Below are 15,649 nucleotides of genomic sequence, written 5' to 3' on the forward strand. Positions count from 1 at the left end.
ACTGAAGTTATGGGTAGTTTTTAGATGAAACCACTGCTACATCTATATTTTATGTGTTTTGGGGGTGGTTTTGTGCGTATAGTTTAATCTTAGCTGATTCTTTAATGAAAAAAAAAACATCAACTCTTAAGTCAAAGCACCAGCATCCAAGATATTTCTCAGGGGCAAGAATAGACGTTTTTCTTATAGATTAGATAGGGAAGATTATGTATTGGGTGGAGATGTTAATTTATCTAAAGGAGTTATTTAATTTTTATGCAAATCTTGCCCACCCATTTTGCATATCTCTTGTCCTCATTAGGGTCACACGTATGTCAGTTTGTCAGTTTTACGACATCAGCAAACCAGATTAAAGACATTAAAACAATGGCAGGGGAACAGGGTATATGTGCGGTCTTAATAAAGATCCTTTAATGGTTTGTTTTCTCTTTCACAAAGTGATGATGATGGCAGTGGCTCCAATGGCTGGCAGTGGCTACAAAGTAACAAATGAACTCATTCGCTGATCCCACACTATCCAGAGCAATTAGGACTTGATTATACTTTTCAAAAATATACACTTCAAGTCTCAGGAGGAGTGTCAAATTAAAACAACCATTCCTGATTGCCAGACAGCAACTCTACCAGCCGAGCCATGAAGTCATAAAAGCAGTGCAAGTAGGCAAAATGATCAAACTAACACTAACTTAAAGTCAAATTAAACTTGTCCATACAATATATTCTGTGTGCTCCCACTAGTCAAAACATAACATTCAGATTAGTATTGCATTAGATTTAAGCACAAAAAACAAATCTATAATCTTTTTTTAAACCCACCACAGGGGTTTTGTCATTTTCAGTCGACAGTTAGTGACAAAAGAATACCTAGATAAATGGATTAGATGTTGCTGCTGAATTCATATTCCACAAATGCAAAATTAATCAGAATACAATGTTCAGACCAGTTGGGGCACAGATTTCACATGGTGGCTCCCCAATGAAACTATCTGTACTAAATTAGACTACCGTATTTTCCGCCCTAAAAGGCGCACCTAAAAACCTAAAATTTTCTCAAAAGCCGACAGTGCGCCTTATAGGCCAGTGCGCCTTATATATGGATCAACTGATGAATTTGTTGATCCATACTGGTTGTACACAGTGCTCTGCCAAAATGTTTCAGTACGTTTTAGTACGACTAATAAATTACAAGGTCGCATCGCTTCCCAGCATTACGGCAACTGTAGTCAGGGGGCGTCACCGAATAGCTGTTGTACCCGCGAGGCTATTTCCTGTCAAAATAGGCTGCTCTGTTAATGTTTCGAGTAAATCTACGGATCGATATGGAAGGGAAACATAGGTAAGTAGTACCAATGCGTTAGATCGAACTTTAGTCAGTTCCGATCATTTTATAGGAGATCGTTTGAGAAACGCGATTGTTTACACTTTGCTGAGGCTCATGGGAGATTGCGAGGTGAGGCTCGTGAGACTTTGCGGATGGCTAATGCTATTGCGATAGCTGCTATACGTACCAGGCTATTTCATGTCAAAATAGGCTGCTCTGTTAATGTTTCGAGTAAATCTACGGATCGATATGGAAGGGAAACATAGGTAAGTAGTACCAATGCGTTGGATCGAACTTTAGTCAGTTCCGATCATTTTATAGGAGATCGTTTGAGAAACGCGATTGTTTACACTTTGCTGAGGCTCATGGGAGATTGCGAGGTGAGGCTCGTGAGACTTTGCGGATGGCTAATGCTATTGCGATAGCTGCTATACGTACCAGGCTATTTCATGTCAAAATAGGCTGCTCTGTTAATGTTTCGAGTAAATCTACGGATCGATATGGAAGGGAAACATAGGTAAGTAGTACCAATGCGTTAGATCGAACTTTAGTCAGTTCCGATCATTTTATAGGAGATCGTTTGAGAAACGCGATTGTTTACACTTTGCTGAGGCTCATGGGAGATTGCGAGGTGAGGCTCGTGAGACTTTGCGGATGGCTAATGCTATTGCGATAGCTGCTATACGTACCAGGCTATTTCATGCCAAAATAGGCTGCTCTGTTAATGTTTCGAGTAAATCTACGGATCGATATGGAAGGGAAACATAGGTAAGTAGTACCAATGCGTTGGATCGAACTTTAGTCAGTTCCGATCATTTTATAGGAGATCGTTTGAGAAACGCGATTGTTTACACTTTGCTGAGGCTCATGGGAGATTGCGAGGTGAGGCTCGTGAGACTTTGCGGATGGCTAATGCTATTGCGATAGCTGCTATACGTACCAGGCTATTTCATGTCAAAATAGGCTGCTCTGTTAATGTTTCGAGTAAATCTACGGATCGATATGGAAGGGAAACATAGGTAAGTAGTACCAATGCGTTGGATCGAACTTTAGTCAGTTCCGATCATTTTATAGGAGATCGTTTGAGAAACGCGATTGTTTACACTTCGCTGAGGCTCGTGAGACTTTGCGGATGGCTAATGCTATTGCGATAGCTGCTATACGTACCAGGCTATTTCATGTCAAAATAGGCTGCTCTGTTAATGTTTCGAGTAAATCTACGGATCGATATGGAAGGGAAACATAGGTAAGTAGTACCAATGCGTTAGATCGAACTTTAGTCAGTTCTGATCATTTTATAGGAGATCGTTTGAGAAACGCGATTGTTTACAGAGGGCTCGTTGGTTATTGGCTAGTGGATGCATACCGCAACCCTAGTCAACCTCAGTTTGATGCAGTATAGCTTCTATTTTATGCGCCTTATAAGCCGGTGCGCCTTATATATGGACAAAGTTTTAAAATGGGCCGTTCATTGAAGGTGCGCCTTATAACCCGGTGCGCCTTTTAGGGCGGAAAATACGGTATATGTTTTTCTTATATTGTCTCCATGTTAATGAATGTTTTAATAACCAGTTTAGAATTGACTCCCGGACTCTAACCAACCCCCCACCTTTAAAGAAGATAATGGTTGCATCCTACAGCGCAGGCCAGGGTGCACCAATTAAGGAAAGACCGAACATCAATGCAGTTAGGCTTTGTGGTGACACAATCAACTACCAATAGATGAGCTCTAACAAAACAGTATACATGTGTACAGGACTGTGTCAGAAAATTAGAATATTGTGATGAAGTTCTTTATTTTCCGTAATGCCATTAAAAAACTAAAAATGTCATACATTCTGGATTGTGTATATACTGTCCATATTTTTTAATTATATATACCTTTTACTTTTTTAAATCTTTTACCCCCTTCCCCGCATGCGTGTGTGTATATGTTAAGTGTACTGCTGCTAACACAGGAGTTTCCCCATTGAGGGAATAATAAAGGATTATCTTATCTTATCTTATCTTATTCATTACAAATCAACTGAAATATTGCAAGCCTTTTATTCTTTTGATATTGCTGATTATGGCATACAGCTAAAGAAAACTCAAATATCCTATCTCAAAATACTAGAATATCATGAAAAAGTATACTAGAAGGGCAACTACCGTAATTTTCGGACTATAAGTCGCGGGTTTTTTCATAGTTTGGGTGGGGGGGCGACTTATACTCAGGAGCGACTTATATACATATATATGTTTTTTTTCACTTTTTTGGGCATTTTATGGCTGGTGCGACTTATACTCCGGTGCGACTTATAGTCCGAAAATTACGGTAATCACTTGAAGCGTCTAATTAACTCAACACCTGCAAGGGTTTGCTGAGCCTTGAAAAGCACTCAGCTTGGTTCAGTAAACTAAATCACAAGTATGGGGAAGACTGCTGATTTGACTGCTGTCCAGAGGACCATCATTGATGGAGGGTAAGACACAAAAGAAATTTCTCAAAGAGCAAGCTGTTCACAGAGTGCAGTTTCAAAGCACATCCACAAAAAGTCTATTGGAAGGGGGAAATGTGGCAGGAAACGCTGCACAACCAAGAGAGATGACCGCAGCCTTGTGAAGAATACTTGCTTCCAGAATTTGGGGGAGCTTCAAAGACAATGGACTAAAGCTGGAGTCCAGGTATCAAAAGCCACTGTTCACAGACTTGCCCGGGAAATGGCCTACAATAGCCTATCCCATGGCCAAGCCACTTCTGAATTCAAGACAACGGAAGAAGCGTCTGACTTGGGCTATGGAAAAGAAGCACTGGACAGTTGCAGAGTGATCCAAAGTCCTCTTTTCAGATGAAAGCAAGTTTTGTATTTCATTTCGAAGTCAAGGCGCCAGAGTCTGGAGAAACGCTGGAGAGGAGCACAATCCAAGTTGCTTGAAATTCAGTGTGACGTTCCGACAGTCAGCGGTGGTTTGGGGAGCCATTTCAGCTGCTGGTGTTGGTCCACTATGTTTCATCAAGTCCAGAGTAAATGCAGATTTTAGAGCACTACATGCTTCCGTCTGCTGAAAAGCTCTATGGAGATGATGATTTCATTTTCCCGCATGATCTGGCACCTGCCCACAGTGCCAAAACCACCAGTAAATGGTGTACTAACATTACTGTCCTCGATTGGCCTGCCAATTCCCCTGACCTGAACCCCATTAGAGAATTTGTGGGGTATTGTGAAGAAGAAGCTGAAAGACACCAGACCCAACAACGCAAATGAGCTAAAGGCCGCTATTGAAGCATTCTGGGCATCCAAACACCTCAGCAATGCCACAGGCCTAATTGCCTCCATGCCACGCCGCATTGGTTGCAGTAATCCGTGCAAAAGGATTCCCAACCAAGTACTGAGTGCATAATGGACATTTTCAAATGTTTGATTTTGTTTTGCTGTTTTAAACCTTTTTTTTTACTTGGTCTGAGGAAATATTCTAATTTTTTGAGATAGGATTTTTGAGTTTTCTTAAGCTGTAAGGCATAATCAGCAATATTAAAATAATAAAAGGCTTGCAATATTTCAGTTGATTTGTAATGAATCCAGAATGTATGACATTTTTGTTTTTTTAATTGCATTACAGAAAATAAAGAACTTTATCACAATATTCTAATTTTCTGAGACAGTCCTGTATACATACATGGATTGTGCAACCAAATTTTGAGCTAATAAATGTAAATGCCTTAATGGCAAATTTTCGTTTAATACTCTGTGTTTTGGGGCTATTTTTGATATTTTAAATTGTTTTATAAACATGTAAAATCGGCCCCTTTTTGGGGTGTTAGTACATTTTTGAAAATATTAAGCAATCGGGTTCTCACTAGGACTGAATACTGTTAAACCAGGGGTCACCAACCTTTCTTAAACCGAGAGCTACTTCCTGGGTACTGATCTGAACAAAACAGGCACATCTGCAGACCAACGACCGTAAAGACATCTATTTGCGTGACGATGTCCGTGCGTCAACGTTTGAATCGGATTATTCAAATGCGGGAGTAACACTCACATAAAGAGGTTATTACGGAATCAGAATGTTCACCCGACTCAAATATTGACAACATGTAAATGTTCTGTTTAGATTTACATTATGGTGGCGCATTGCTTAGCACCTCCGCCTCACAGTGCAGAGGTGGTGGGTTCGATTTCGACTCTGGCCTTCCTGTGTGGAGTTTCCGTGTTTCCTCTGGGTACTCAAGTTTCCTCCTACATTCCAAAAAAAACATGCATGGTAGGCCATTTAAGCACTCCGAATTATGAGTATGAGTGCAGATGGGTGTTCATTTATGTGTACCCTGCGATTGGCTGGCAACCAGTTCTGGGCTCCAGTACGCCCACAACCCTCATGAGGAAAAGCGGTTCGGAAAATGGATGGGTGGCTACACTACATTAACATTATATTTTATTAATTGTGATTTAAGTTTGCAGTGGATCTGTGATTAAGCTAAATAATTCTTAGTGGCATTTCATTTTGATCAAATCATGGGGATGCAAAAAAGAAGATGCAAAAATGAGAAAATTGTTTTTTTTTTTAATCAATTATTTGTCTCTGAACCTTTGCAATCAGCCTAGGGGTTGTATCAAAGGTAACTGGTCTTTAATGGCAACTTGTTTTTAAATCTTTTTAATCTATATCTTGACTGCTCGATCAGGTTTAATTTAAAAGGAATGATCCACCGGTCTCCCTTCACTCCTTTCCATTCATTATACATCTCTTTTCTATATATTTTCTGTTTCATCTGTTATCCATGTGAACAAAACTGAAAGTGAACAATACACTAGAAGACCAGATTTCACATGCTATATCCTTATTGTGTCCTTGTCCGTTATACTATCCTTTTGCTCTTTCACTAGTGTCCAATAAACATGTCTATAAAGGATAGATAGAAAACTTAATACCAAGGTATTCCTAGCTCACTTGTTTTGAAGCCCCTAAAGGCGCAAACAAGAGAGCGTATCCGACAAAAGACTCCCTTTGGAGCACATTGTGTAGAAAATGGGGAAAACTGTCCTTCAACAACCTCTCTGCTCGGCAGTGTGAGGCAATCTGTTTGGTTCATATGCAAGCTTATCTGTAATATATGTAGCTTCACTCCAATGTAGTTAGCCAGTTAAGCTAACTACATTGGAGTTAGCTTAGCTGGCTAACTACATAACTACAGCAATCAAATGCTTGGAGTTACCGAATTACATTAAAAAAAAAAAATTCAATTCATTACAAAAAAATACATATGAGGCATTCTAACTCATAACTCGATTTGGACAAGGATCGCGTTGTTACAAACATCAGATATGCACCTATGATACAAGCCACGTGTCATTTTAAAATCGGGGCTTTAACAAAGAGACCATAGTAGTTAAGGCTCTATGTATTGAGGTCTATGCTGGTGACTAATGGCCACCTGCTTGAATAGTACATCTTAAAATGATCTACAGTGTTTGGTCTAATTTGCTATTTATTTACACAATTAATGTGCCAGTAATGAATGTGCCGCAGTCAAAGATGTCTACAATTTCTGATGCCCATTTACATCCATCTGGTTAGTTCCGGTTCTCTGTAGTAAGCACGCTGACTGACTTTCCTTCTCACACAGCAGTCATCATTTCTTATTCTATTTGTAGTCTTCTACTCGTCTTTCAGCTCACACACACTGGCTGTTTGGAATTCATAACTTGTCCTCAGACAAACATCACTGCATACATGAAGGCAAAGGTGACAATGACCCTTCACCTTTTTTACTAATACCAGGTTTTCTTATCTAACCTATCCTACCTACATGTGTAAAAGATAATGCGAATAACACAAATGTCCATGGTGACACTTATTGTTTGTACTGTATATTTGGCCTTGCTTTGTGTGCTTTGTGCCTGCAGGTAGTATGTGTGCGCATGCAAGAGCCTGCTTGTCATTGCGTGTAATGAGCCAGTCTGGTGCAATGCCAAGCCCTGACTCACATTCACAATGAAGATGAAGGACAATACAAGGGTATTTGAATGATGGCCGCTCGCTCCCCAGGATTCAAATTCATCACTATGCCTACATGTGTATGTGCATGTCAACACACACTCTTTGACGTGAGTGAATACATCAGTGTGTGATGTGTGCAATTTCCCATGCCACACTATGTTAACAGAAAGTTGATTTATGAATGTCATGAAATCAGAGTAAAATTACACTTGTTTACATACTGCCCAGTTCATGTCTATTATTACATATGCATTTTGTATCAACGCATTTGGCCGTGACTGAGGAAGGAATAGTCCAGGTGTGTATTCATTGTGTTTCTCTTGTTGGAAAGTAAATATATTAGTTTAATGCATTCATCTATCTGTCTTCCGGCAGTAGGCGGGCACATCCTGAACTAGTTGCCAACCAATCGCAGATAGTTTGAAGGAATGGGGTCGAAATACAAAAAGTCCTGCCTAGCTACAAAAACAGATATGCTCGAACTTCATTGAATAAAGTACATAAGCAGAAAAGTATATTCACATATTAAATCAATAAATGAAATATTTTAAGCATATAATTATACCTACACACCAAATCAATAAAGAAGACACAACTAGACATTTTTAATAGGTGGTAATGACAAAGGTTTTTATAACTTTATGATCTGATATATATTTCTGAGCACTGTGAAATAACAAATGTTTTTTGATATATTGCCTGAATAGCTTAATGACCCTTAAGGAACTGTGTAATGCATGCCTGATGTTTTTTCTCTAAATCATGGACACGGCCAGAGTTGTCTTGACCAGGGCTGTGGACTCGGACTCGGGGACTCGGTCATTTTTGCCGGACTCGGACTCGGTGCTGATTTTGACCGAGTCCACCGAGTACGACAATAAAAAAAATACGTTCAATTTTATTTTCATCATGCTGCTGAGAATGCGCGTAGGAATACTGTCCACAGCCCTGCTTACGATCAAGTTTGAAAAAGAACTTGACAGCATTGAGCGCCGCCGGCGTTTGTCGGCCGCCACCTCGCCAACCGGTCAAACGCGCATGCGCGTGAGGGGAAATCCCGCAAAGGAGGAGGGACAAACAGAGCGATTGGTTTTGCTGGCTTTTTAATGAATGGCGACTGTGACTACGGGGGCCCATTAGGTCCAGAAAAGCTGACAAGACGCTTGCCAAAATGGCAAGGAAAAAATGCACAGCTAAACGAATATATGACGATGAACACAGGACGTTTTTAACAGAGTTAAAGTTGTTTTTTGTTGAACGCTATGGCAAGCCATTCTGCCTGATATGTCGGACGTCATTGGCGCATTTAAAAGCTTCAAATGGTCAGCGCCACTTCAGCTCACTTCATGCCAATATCGATAAGGACTTTGCAAAAGGGACTGAATTTCGCAAGCACAAGTTTGGAGACTTTGAAAAGTCAGGCAGAAAAATAGGTACAGTTTTTCAAAAAAATTACAAAGCACTCAGACTGTCACACTTGCATTGTTTCAACTGACTTGGAACATTGCACGGGCTAAAAAGTCATACAATGAAGTGGAGTTCGTTAAAATATGCCTCAGTGACGTTATTGAATTTTATTTTCATCATGCTGCTGAGAATGCGCGTAGGAATACTGTCCACAGCCCTGCTTGCTTGTTATGAAGACAAATTTAGTTGTTGCGTGCGCGCCCGCGCCTGCCTGCCTGCGTGCGTGCACGTACAAGACCCACAATGCGCAGCCAAGATGGAAGAACCCGGGAGCAGGCGAGAGAACAATGTTTTGCCTCTAGATTTGGGGGGGAAACGGAGCAAGTAAGTTACGATCAATGCGGCCCGTTGAGTTGCACTTAGGCTAATGTTTACATTATGTACCAATGTCAAGGACGATTATGTCACCCAGCTTATATCATTGAAGTGTTTCGATAGTTGTGGGTCGTCACTAATTATTTTGTGTTTAGATAAATGTCTGTTAAAGAGCTATAATGGTGTAATTAATTGATTAAAACTTGAAGTATCTGTTTATTGTATTCGTTTATATGTTTAATAAAAGACAAAGCCATCACAAAACTGTTGTAATTATTAGATTTTTGATCTAATTTGATCTAAATTAGCCTTGAAAAAAGACTAAGCAGTCACATGCATTAACAGAAAAATGGACAGCCGGACTCGGACTCGTGGGTCAAGAGGCGGACTCGGACTCGGTGCAAAAATCCGACCGGAGTCCGTTCAGTACTTGATTATATCTTGTGTTTTGACTAAACGTCATATGTCGCCTAAATGCGAGACGCCAGCTTTTCGATTACGACTGAACGCTCTGCACAGAGGGGAATATTTTGCTTAACAAAGAAGAGATACGGTTGGAATCATGATTAAATAAGAATGTAATGATGTTAAACAAAGACATGGAGTATCAAAAGAACAAACTTTGCATCGTCAGGCAACATTAATAAATTGATGATTGTCACAGCCAAAGCTCACATAATTCCGTACAAATGACAAATTGAAAGAATGACGAAGGAGAGGTGCGAAGTGTAAGAATGGAGCAGAATGTTTACAGGAAGGTAACTTGGAGATAAAACCAGCTGGTGCCAGAGGGAGACAGCCAAGGACTCGGCCAAAGATGATCACCAAGGCCGAAAGACAGGATGGAAGACGGCAGCCCCCACACACACACCGAATCGTCCATAACCAGCACCCACTCCCATGGAATCAAACTCTACTGCGAACTCGCCCCACCCCAATGTCTCATCACCCATCAAACTCGCCCCACACCGGCCTGTGCAACTGAATATAAGCTGACCAAAGAACTTTGAACGTTGCCTTTTCTGAATGGGGAGAACTTCTGCTCTTGAAAGGCCCAGCGCTGTATTGTACTTTCCTGCAAACAGAGCTTTCTTAACAAGAATTGTGATTCGAACTCAACCAACCTGTGTAAGTCTAATTTCTGTGCTTCAGTGTCTTAGCATTTTCCTACATCTGAAGAAATTAAACGAGCACGCAGTGAGTAAATTGGATAACAGGTGATTGGCAATGCTTTTGCCGTGAGGCGCAGATAGCGCGCTCCTAAATCTTGGACAAAATCCAACAAGTTATAGTTTAAGTAACATTGATACATTCTTAAGTGCCATACTTTAAGGACAAGTTCACCAGTTTTGTATTGAAATGATAAGCTCTTTGAATACAAGTGGGAGTTTTTTTGTGTAGCCATGTCTTTACTCATGCCTGTTTAAAAAAACTCACCTTATTACTGACCGCCTCTGCCTCCATGGCTACAGCAGACTTCTCGAGCTTCAGAGGATTAAGCCTCTTTACAAAGATGATTTTAGGTCCATTTACAACACTAATGACGCATGTGAAGGTTTACCTTGTTACGAACTATACCAATTTAGCAAGAGTTCAAGTGACCAATTTCATCTCTAAGTGAAGAACTCTGCACAGGGAGCTATCCACACATAATCCAAAATTGTGGTAAACAAGCCGGTGGCTTGCTTCAGTCGTCTTGCAAGCCACCAATGCCATCACTCTTCATAGCCAACATTTGGCCTACTGGTCAATAAAATTCACTTACCGTAATTTACGGGCTAAAAGTCGCTCCGGAATATAGGTCCGCATTAGCCATAAAATGCACAATAACGTGAAAAAAAACATATAAGTCGCTCCGGAGTATAAATCCGCATTTTGGGGGGACCAACAAAGCGCCGGCCCTCGACTTCCATCCCGAGGTGAAAGAGAGCTCGGTAAGTCGTAGGAGTAGGACCGGGCGTGCGTAAAAGCCATGTCCGAGCCCCATCCACCGGCCCTGGACAGCCACCCGGCCGAGCGCCGGCCCCGACTTCTATCCACGGAGGTGAACGAGAGTTCCGTAGAGTAGGCCCGGCGCGTGCGTAAAAGCCATAATAGTTTTTCAAACCTTCTGTGTCACTCCAAATCCTTAAATCCTTCAAACTCTCGTCCTCCGTGTCACTTAAAACAAAAGCCGCTAATGATGCCTGGTAGTACGTGGGCCCTTTCGTCGTCTTCGGTCATCCCGTGATCAATCTTTGTCCTTTATGTACACAACTTGCCGCGCTGCGCTGCTGACCGTCACCTTGAAAGTTCAATACAGTAATCCCTTGCTACATCGCGGTTTCATTTTTTTTTTTTTTTTTTTGAAAGTTTTTGAAAAAATTCACATATAAGTTGCTCCTCATTATAAGTCGCCCCCCCACCCAAACTATGAGAAAAAAAAATAGTGATTTATAGTCCGAAAAATTACGGTACTACTCTACCAAGGCTTTCTAGTCAAACAAGTTTAGAAATTGTTCTCGGCCTTTTTTTATGGAGACGTGGCTACAACATGCCAGACTCTTTGTCTTTTAAATAGATAGAGGTGGTGTCATAGAAGGAATGGAGCTGGGCGACCAAATGCAGCTTGGACCAGGATTTATGGAAGGACCGCAAAAGACAAACTATAGATGCTCGACTAGTGACGTGAATAACTGAACAGAAAGAGTAGACCGGAACAGACTGTAGACTAGAAACAAGAAGCCGAGAGACGAGAACAATCCCACAGGGAGTGACACGCAGACAGGACTTAAATACAAGACCGTTAACGAGAGGCAGGTGACGGCAATTACACTGATCAGCGCACAGGAGGGGAGGGGCGAGCACACAGACACGCGAACTGAAACTATGACATTAAAACAAGGAAACGAACTGTGACAGATCTTGACAGGATCTTATTTATCCTGTCCGTCATTCGTCCTTTTGTGACCAGGGCAGTCAGTCAATCATCAATACCCCCAAAAATATTTTATTATAAGTCTAATAATGTGTTTAATGAATTGATTTCTACAATGATTCATGGGGGTTGATGCCCACTGTTGTCATATCTATGAATGAATCATCAGAGGTCTAAATTTTGCCGGTCTGTCATTCGTCCTTCCTCCTTGACCTGGCTCCTCCTAGAGCTGAGTCCCCCCCTGTTCACACTACCAGAGGCGTAGCCAGGAATTTTTCCAGTAGGGGCGCACGCCCACAGGAAAAAAAAATCGAACATCACCCACGCCATTCGCTGATCGCTAAAACAACATCCGGGTCCGGGAGGCAAACGGTGAATGGATAACATCGCGCACATAGAATAGCGCAAGCACATTCGCGCAAGACCAAAAGAAAAAAACGGCCTTTTTTATTTTTTTTATTTTTTTATTTATTTATTTATTTTTTTCCAACTGGGGCGCAGGGAGTCCTAACCGGGCGCCGGCCCCGGCTCGCCCCGGCTTGGCTACGCCTCTGCACACTACTGACGTATGAAAGCTCCACGAAAGTCCACAGCTGTGACATTTGAAGATGACCCATGGGTCACCTGTACCAGAAACACTGTCTGCTAAAGAATGACCAAAATCTCCACTTCATCTAGAAGCAGCATCATGCCGGAAAGGGACCTGTGTCTTGGGATCTACTCCAGATGAGTGGTGGAGAGCGTCCTCACTCTAGCATCATGGTGTGACACAGCAGCTCACACAAGGACATGTATGATTGGGGAGGAAGGCTGTGTCCAAGTGCCCCACTTCACAGATCTTTGATCTCCCGGGCCAAATCATCCACCCGTCGCATTCTGCTTGCAATTCCTTATAAACATACTTGGCACGCGTCGACCCGCTGCATGAACTCCAGCTAATCAGTTTATTCTTCTGCCAGAAGTGCACCTTTTTAAAGGGAATGAGAGGAGCTGCTTTGATTGGTGGCAAATCAAGCCGACTGTGTTCACACCCACAAAGTCTTTAGCTGCGTGTGCTCCTTGCAAAAATATTAAAATCTTGAATTGCCTGCTCCTGCGCCTCCTTGCTAATATGTGATGTGTATTCTTTTTTAAAAAAATGCGAGACAACCTATACTTGCTAATATGTGATTTGTATTCTTTTTTTAAAAAAATGCGAGACAACCTATACTTGGACCTCAGAGCCGTGATGCCCATTAGTATGGCTGATATGTAAGATGGCCATTAAAAACTTAATCTGTTATGGCGCGACCTAGTGTTATACTTCCATCTTTTTGTATTATCCACACAAAATTGTCTTTATTGATATATAAAATGCTTCACAAGTATTCACTTTGCAAATGCAATACTGAGGCAACCTTGCATCTGATTATGTTGTTTGGCAAGTCTTTTCTAAGCTGATTTGGTTTGCTTTGGTTTGGCTTATTTCAAACATGAAAATGATATACACTACAGAAAAAACAAGAGAAAAAGGAAAACTACCGTATTTTTCGAACTATAATTTTGCATTTTTTTTCATAGTTTGGGTGGGGGAGAACTTATACGCAGGAGCGACTTACATGTGAAATCATTCACAAATTTGTACTTGATCATTAACACATTACTTACTAGTATAGTTGATCACTTCACGTTATTTTCACTTTAAACCGCATGAGGGCGCACTATGGCTATGGAATAATTGGAGTCTCACTGACAATGAGTTCCATTCACTGACTTCCGGAGTCAGGAGATTTAATGATTTGGAGTGACAGATGGTTCGATAAACTACTTATTTATGTTATAGTTATTTGATATATAGTTTATTTAGAGTAGCAACGTGTATGTTGTTAGACTTCAGTAGTTTCCGATTATCTAGCGAGGCCGTGAAGGCAGCGGGGGGTGATGGGAAGAGCCATCCAGGGCGCTTGCTTCGAGTACACACTCATATGTTGAGCTCTTGTTTTGTGAAATAAAGAGCCGGTTACCAAACCCATGTCTTGCCTGGTACTTTGGTAACGCTACAATATAGTTATCTCCCCGGGAGTCCCAGCCGCAATCGGCAGCATACGGGGAGTCCGCGCCGCAATCGGCGGCATTCGGGGAGTCCGCGCCGCAATTGGCGGCATTCGGGGAGTTTGCACCGCAATCGGCGGCATTCGGGGAGTCCGCGCTGCAATCGACGACATTCTGGGAGTCCGCACCGCAATCGGCAGAATTCCGGGAGTCCACGCCGCAATCGCCAGCATTCGGGGAGTCCCCATTGCAATCGGCGGCATTCGGGGAGTCCCAGCCGCAATCGGCGGCATACGGGGAGTGACTATAACATATATGTAGATCTGTGGAATAATTGGAGCCGCAACTGGCGACGAGGCTGACGACGAGGCTGACGTTAGCGGCGCACGAAGTTCTGGTCAACAGCTGTGTGGTTGTTTTTTTTTTAAATGACGCGGAAGACGAAGATTCTGATGGATTTAATGATTTGGAGTGACACGAATGGTTCGATAAAATTGTTGTTTATATTACATTTATTTGATATATCTAGTCTGACGTCAGCGGCGCACGTAGTTCCGGAGTGAACAGCTGTGTGTTTTTTTTTTTTTTAAGTGACACGGAAGACGAAGATTCCGATGGATTTATTGATTTGGAGTGACACGGATGGTTCGATAAATGTCTTGTTTATATTATTGTTATTTGACATATAGTTTATAGATTGTTATATGGGCCTGTGGAATAACTTGAACTGCAACTGACGACAACGAGTCCGACGTCAGTGGCGCGCCGCACACGCGGCGTTTACAGAAAGGACGAAGGATTCAATCGATGGATTTATTGATTTGGAGTGACAGATGGTTTGATAAACGTGTTATTTAAGTTATAGTTATTTGAATAACTGTTAATGTTACGTCAGGCCCATTCTCAGCTCCTCGTTTGTGTTTGTCACGTTAGCATACCGTATCGTTTAGCTGTTGTTGCTGGTTCATATCTGTTCTTGGTGTTGGATTATGTCAAATAAATTTCCCCCAAAATGCGATTTATACTCTGGTGTGACTTATATAAGTTTTTTTCCCTTCATTGTGCATTTTATGGCTGATGCGACTTGTACTCCGGAGCGACTTTTAGTCCGAAAAATACGGTATATTCGCACAAAATCAACAGTCAAAACAACATAGGGTATATATTTCATATGCATGTATGTACAGTATGTGCACACACACAATATATAAACACACACACCCACATGCACGAAGCAAAATAAATAGAGGGGCAAATATGAATTCTTATCTTGTGCGAATTCTTATCTTGCGTGTCACACACACACACGCACACACACACACATGAACACACACACCACAGAATTACACTCAACTAAGAATGTCTTGTCATCATATTACAGGACAACTGATATGCTATTGTGATGTATGATGAGATGAAATCAATTCTACTATGTAATTGTTAGACTGGTGATAAGAAGATTGGCATAAGTTATTGTATGATATGATGAAATTAAATCCATTCTAGGGTCTAATTGTTAGACCAGTGATAAGAAGATTATCATTTCACAGATCACAATTTGACAAATGTGATTTTAAGGCAGTGGAAGCCCGAGTCAGACACACATTTAGAGA

Source organism: Syngnathus acus, chromosome 13 (assembly GCF_901709675.1).
Source record: "Syngnathus acus chromosome 13, fSynAcu1.2, whole genome shotgun sequence".
NCBI lineage: Eukaryota > Metazoa > Chordata > Actinopteri > Syngnathiformes > Syngnathidae > Syngnathus > Syngnathus acus.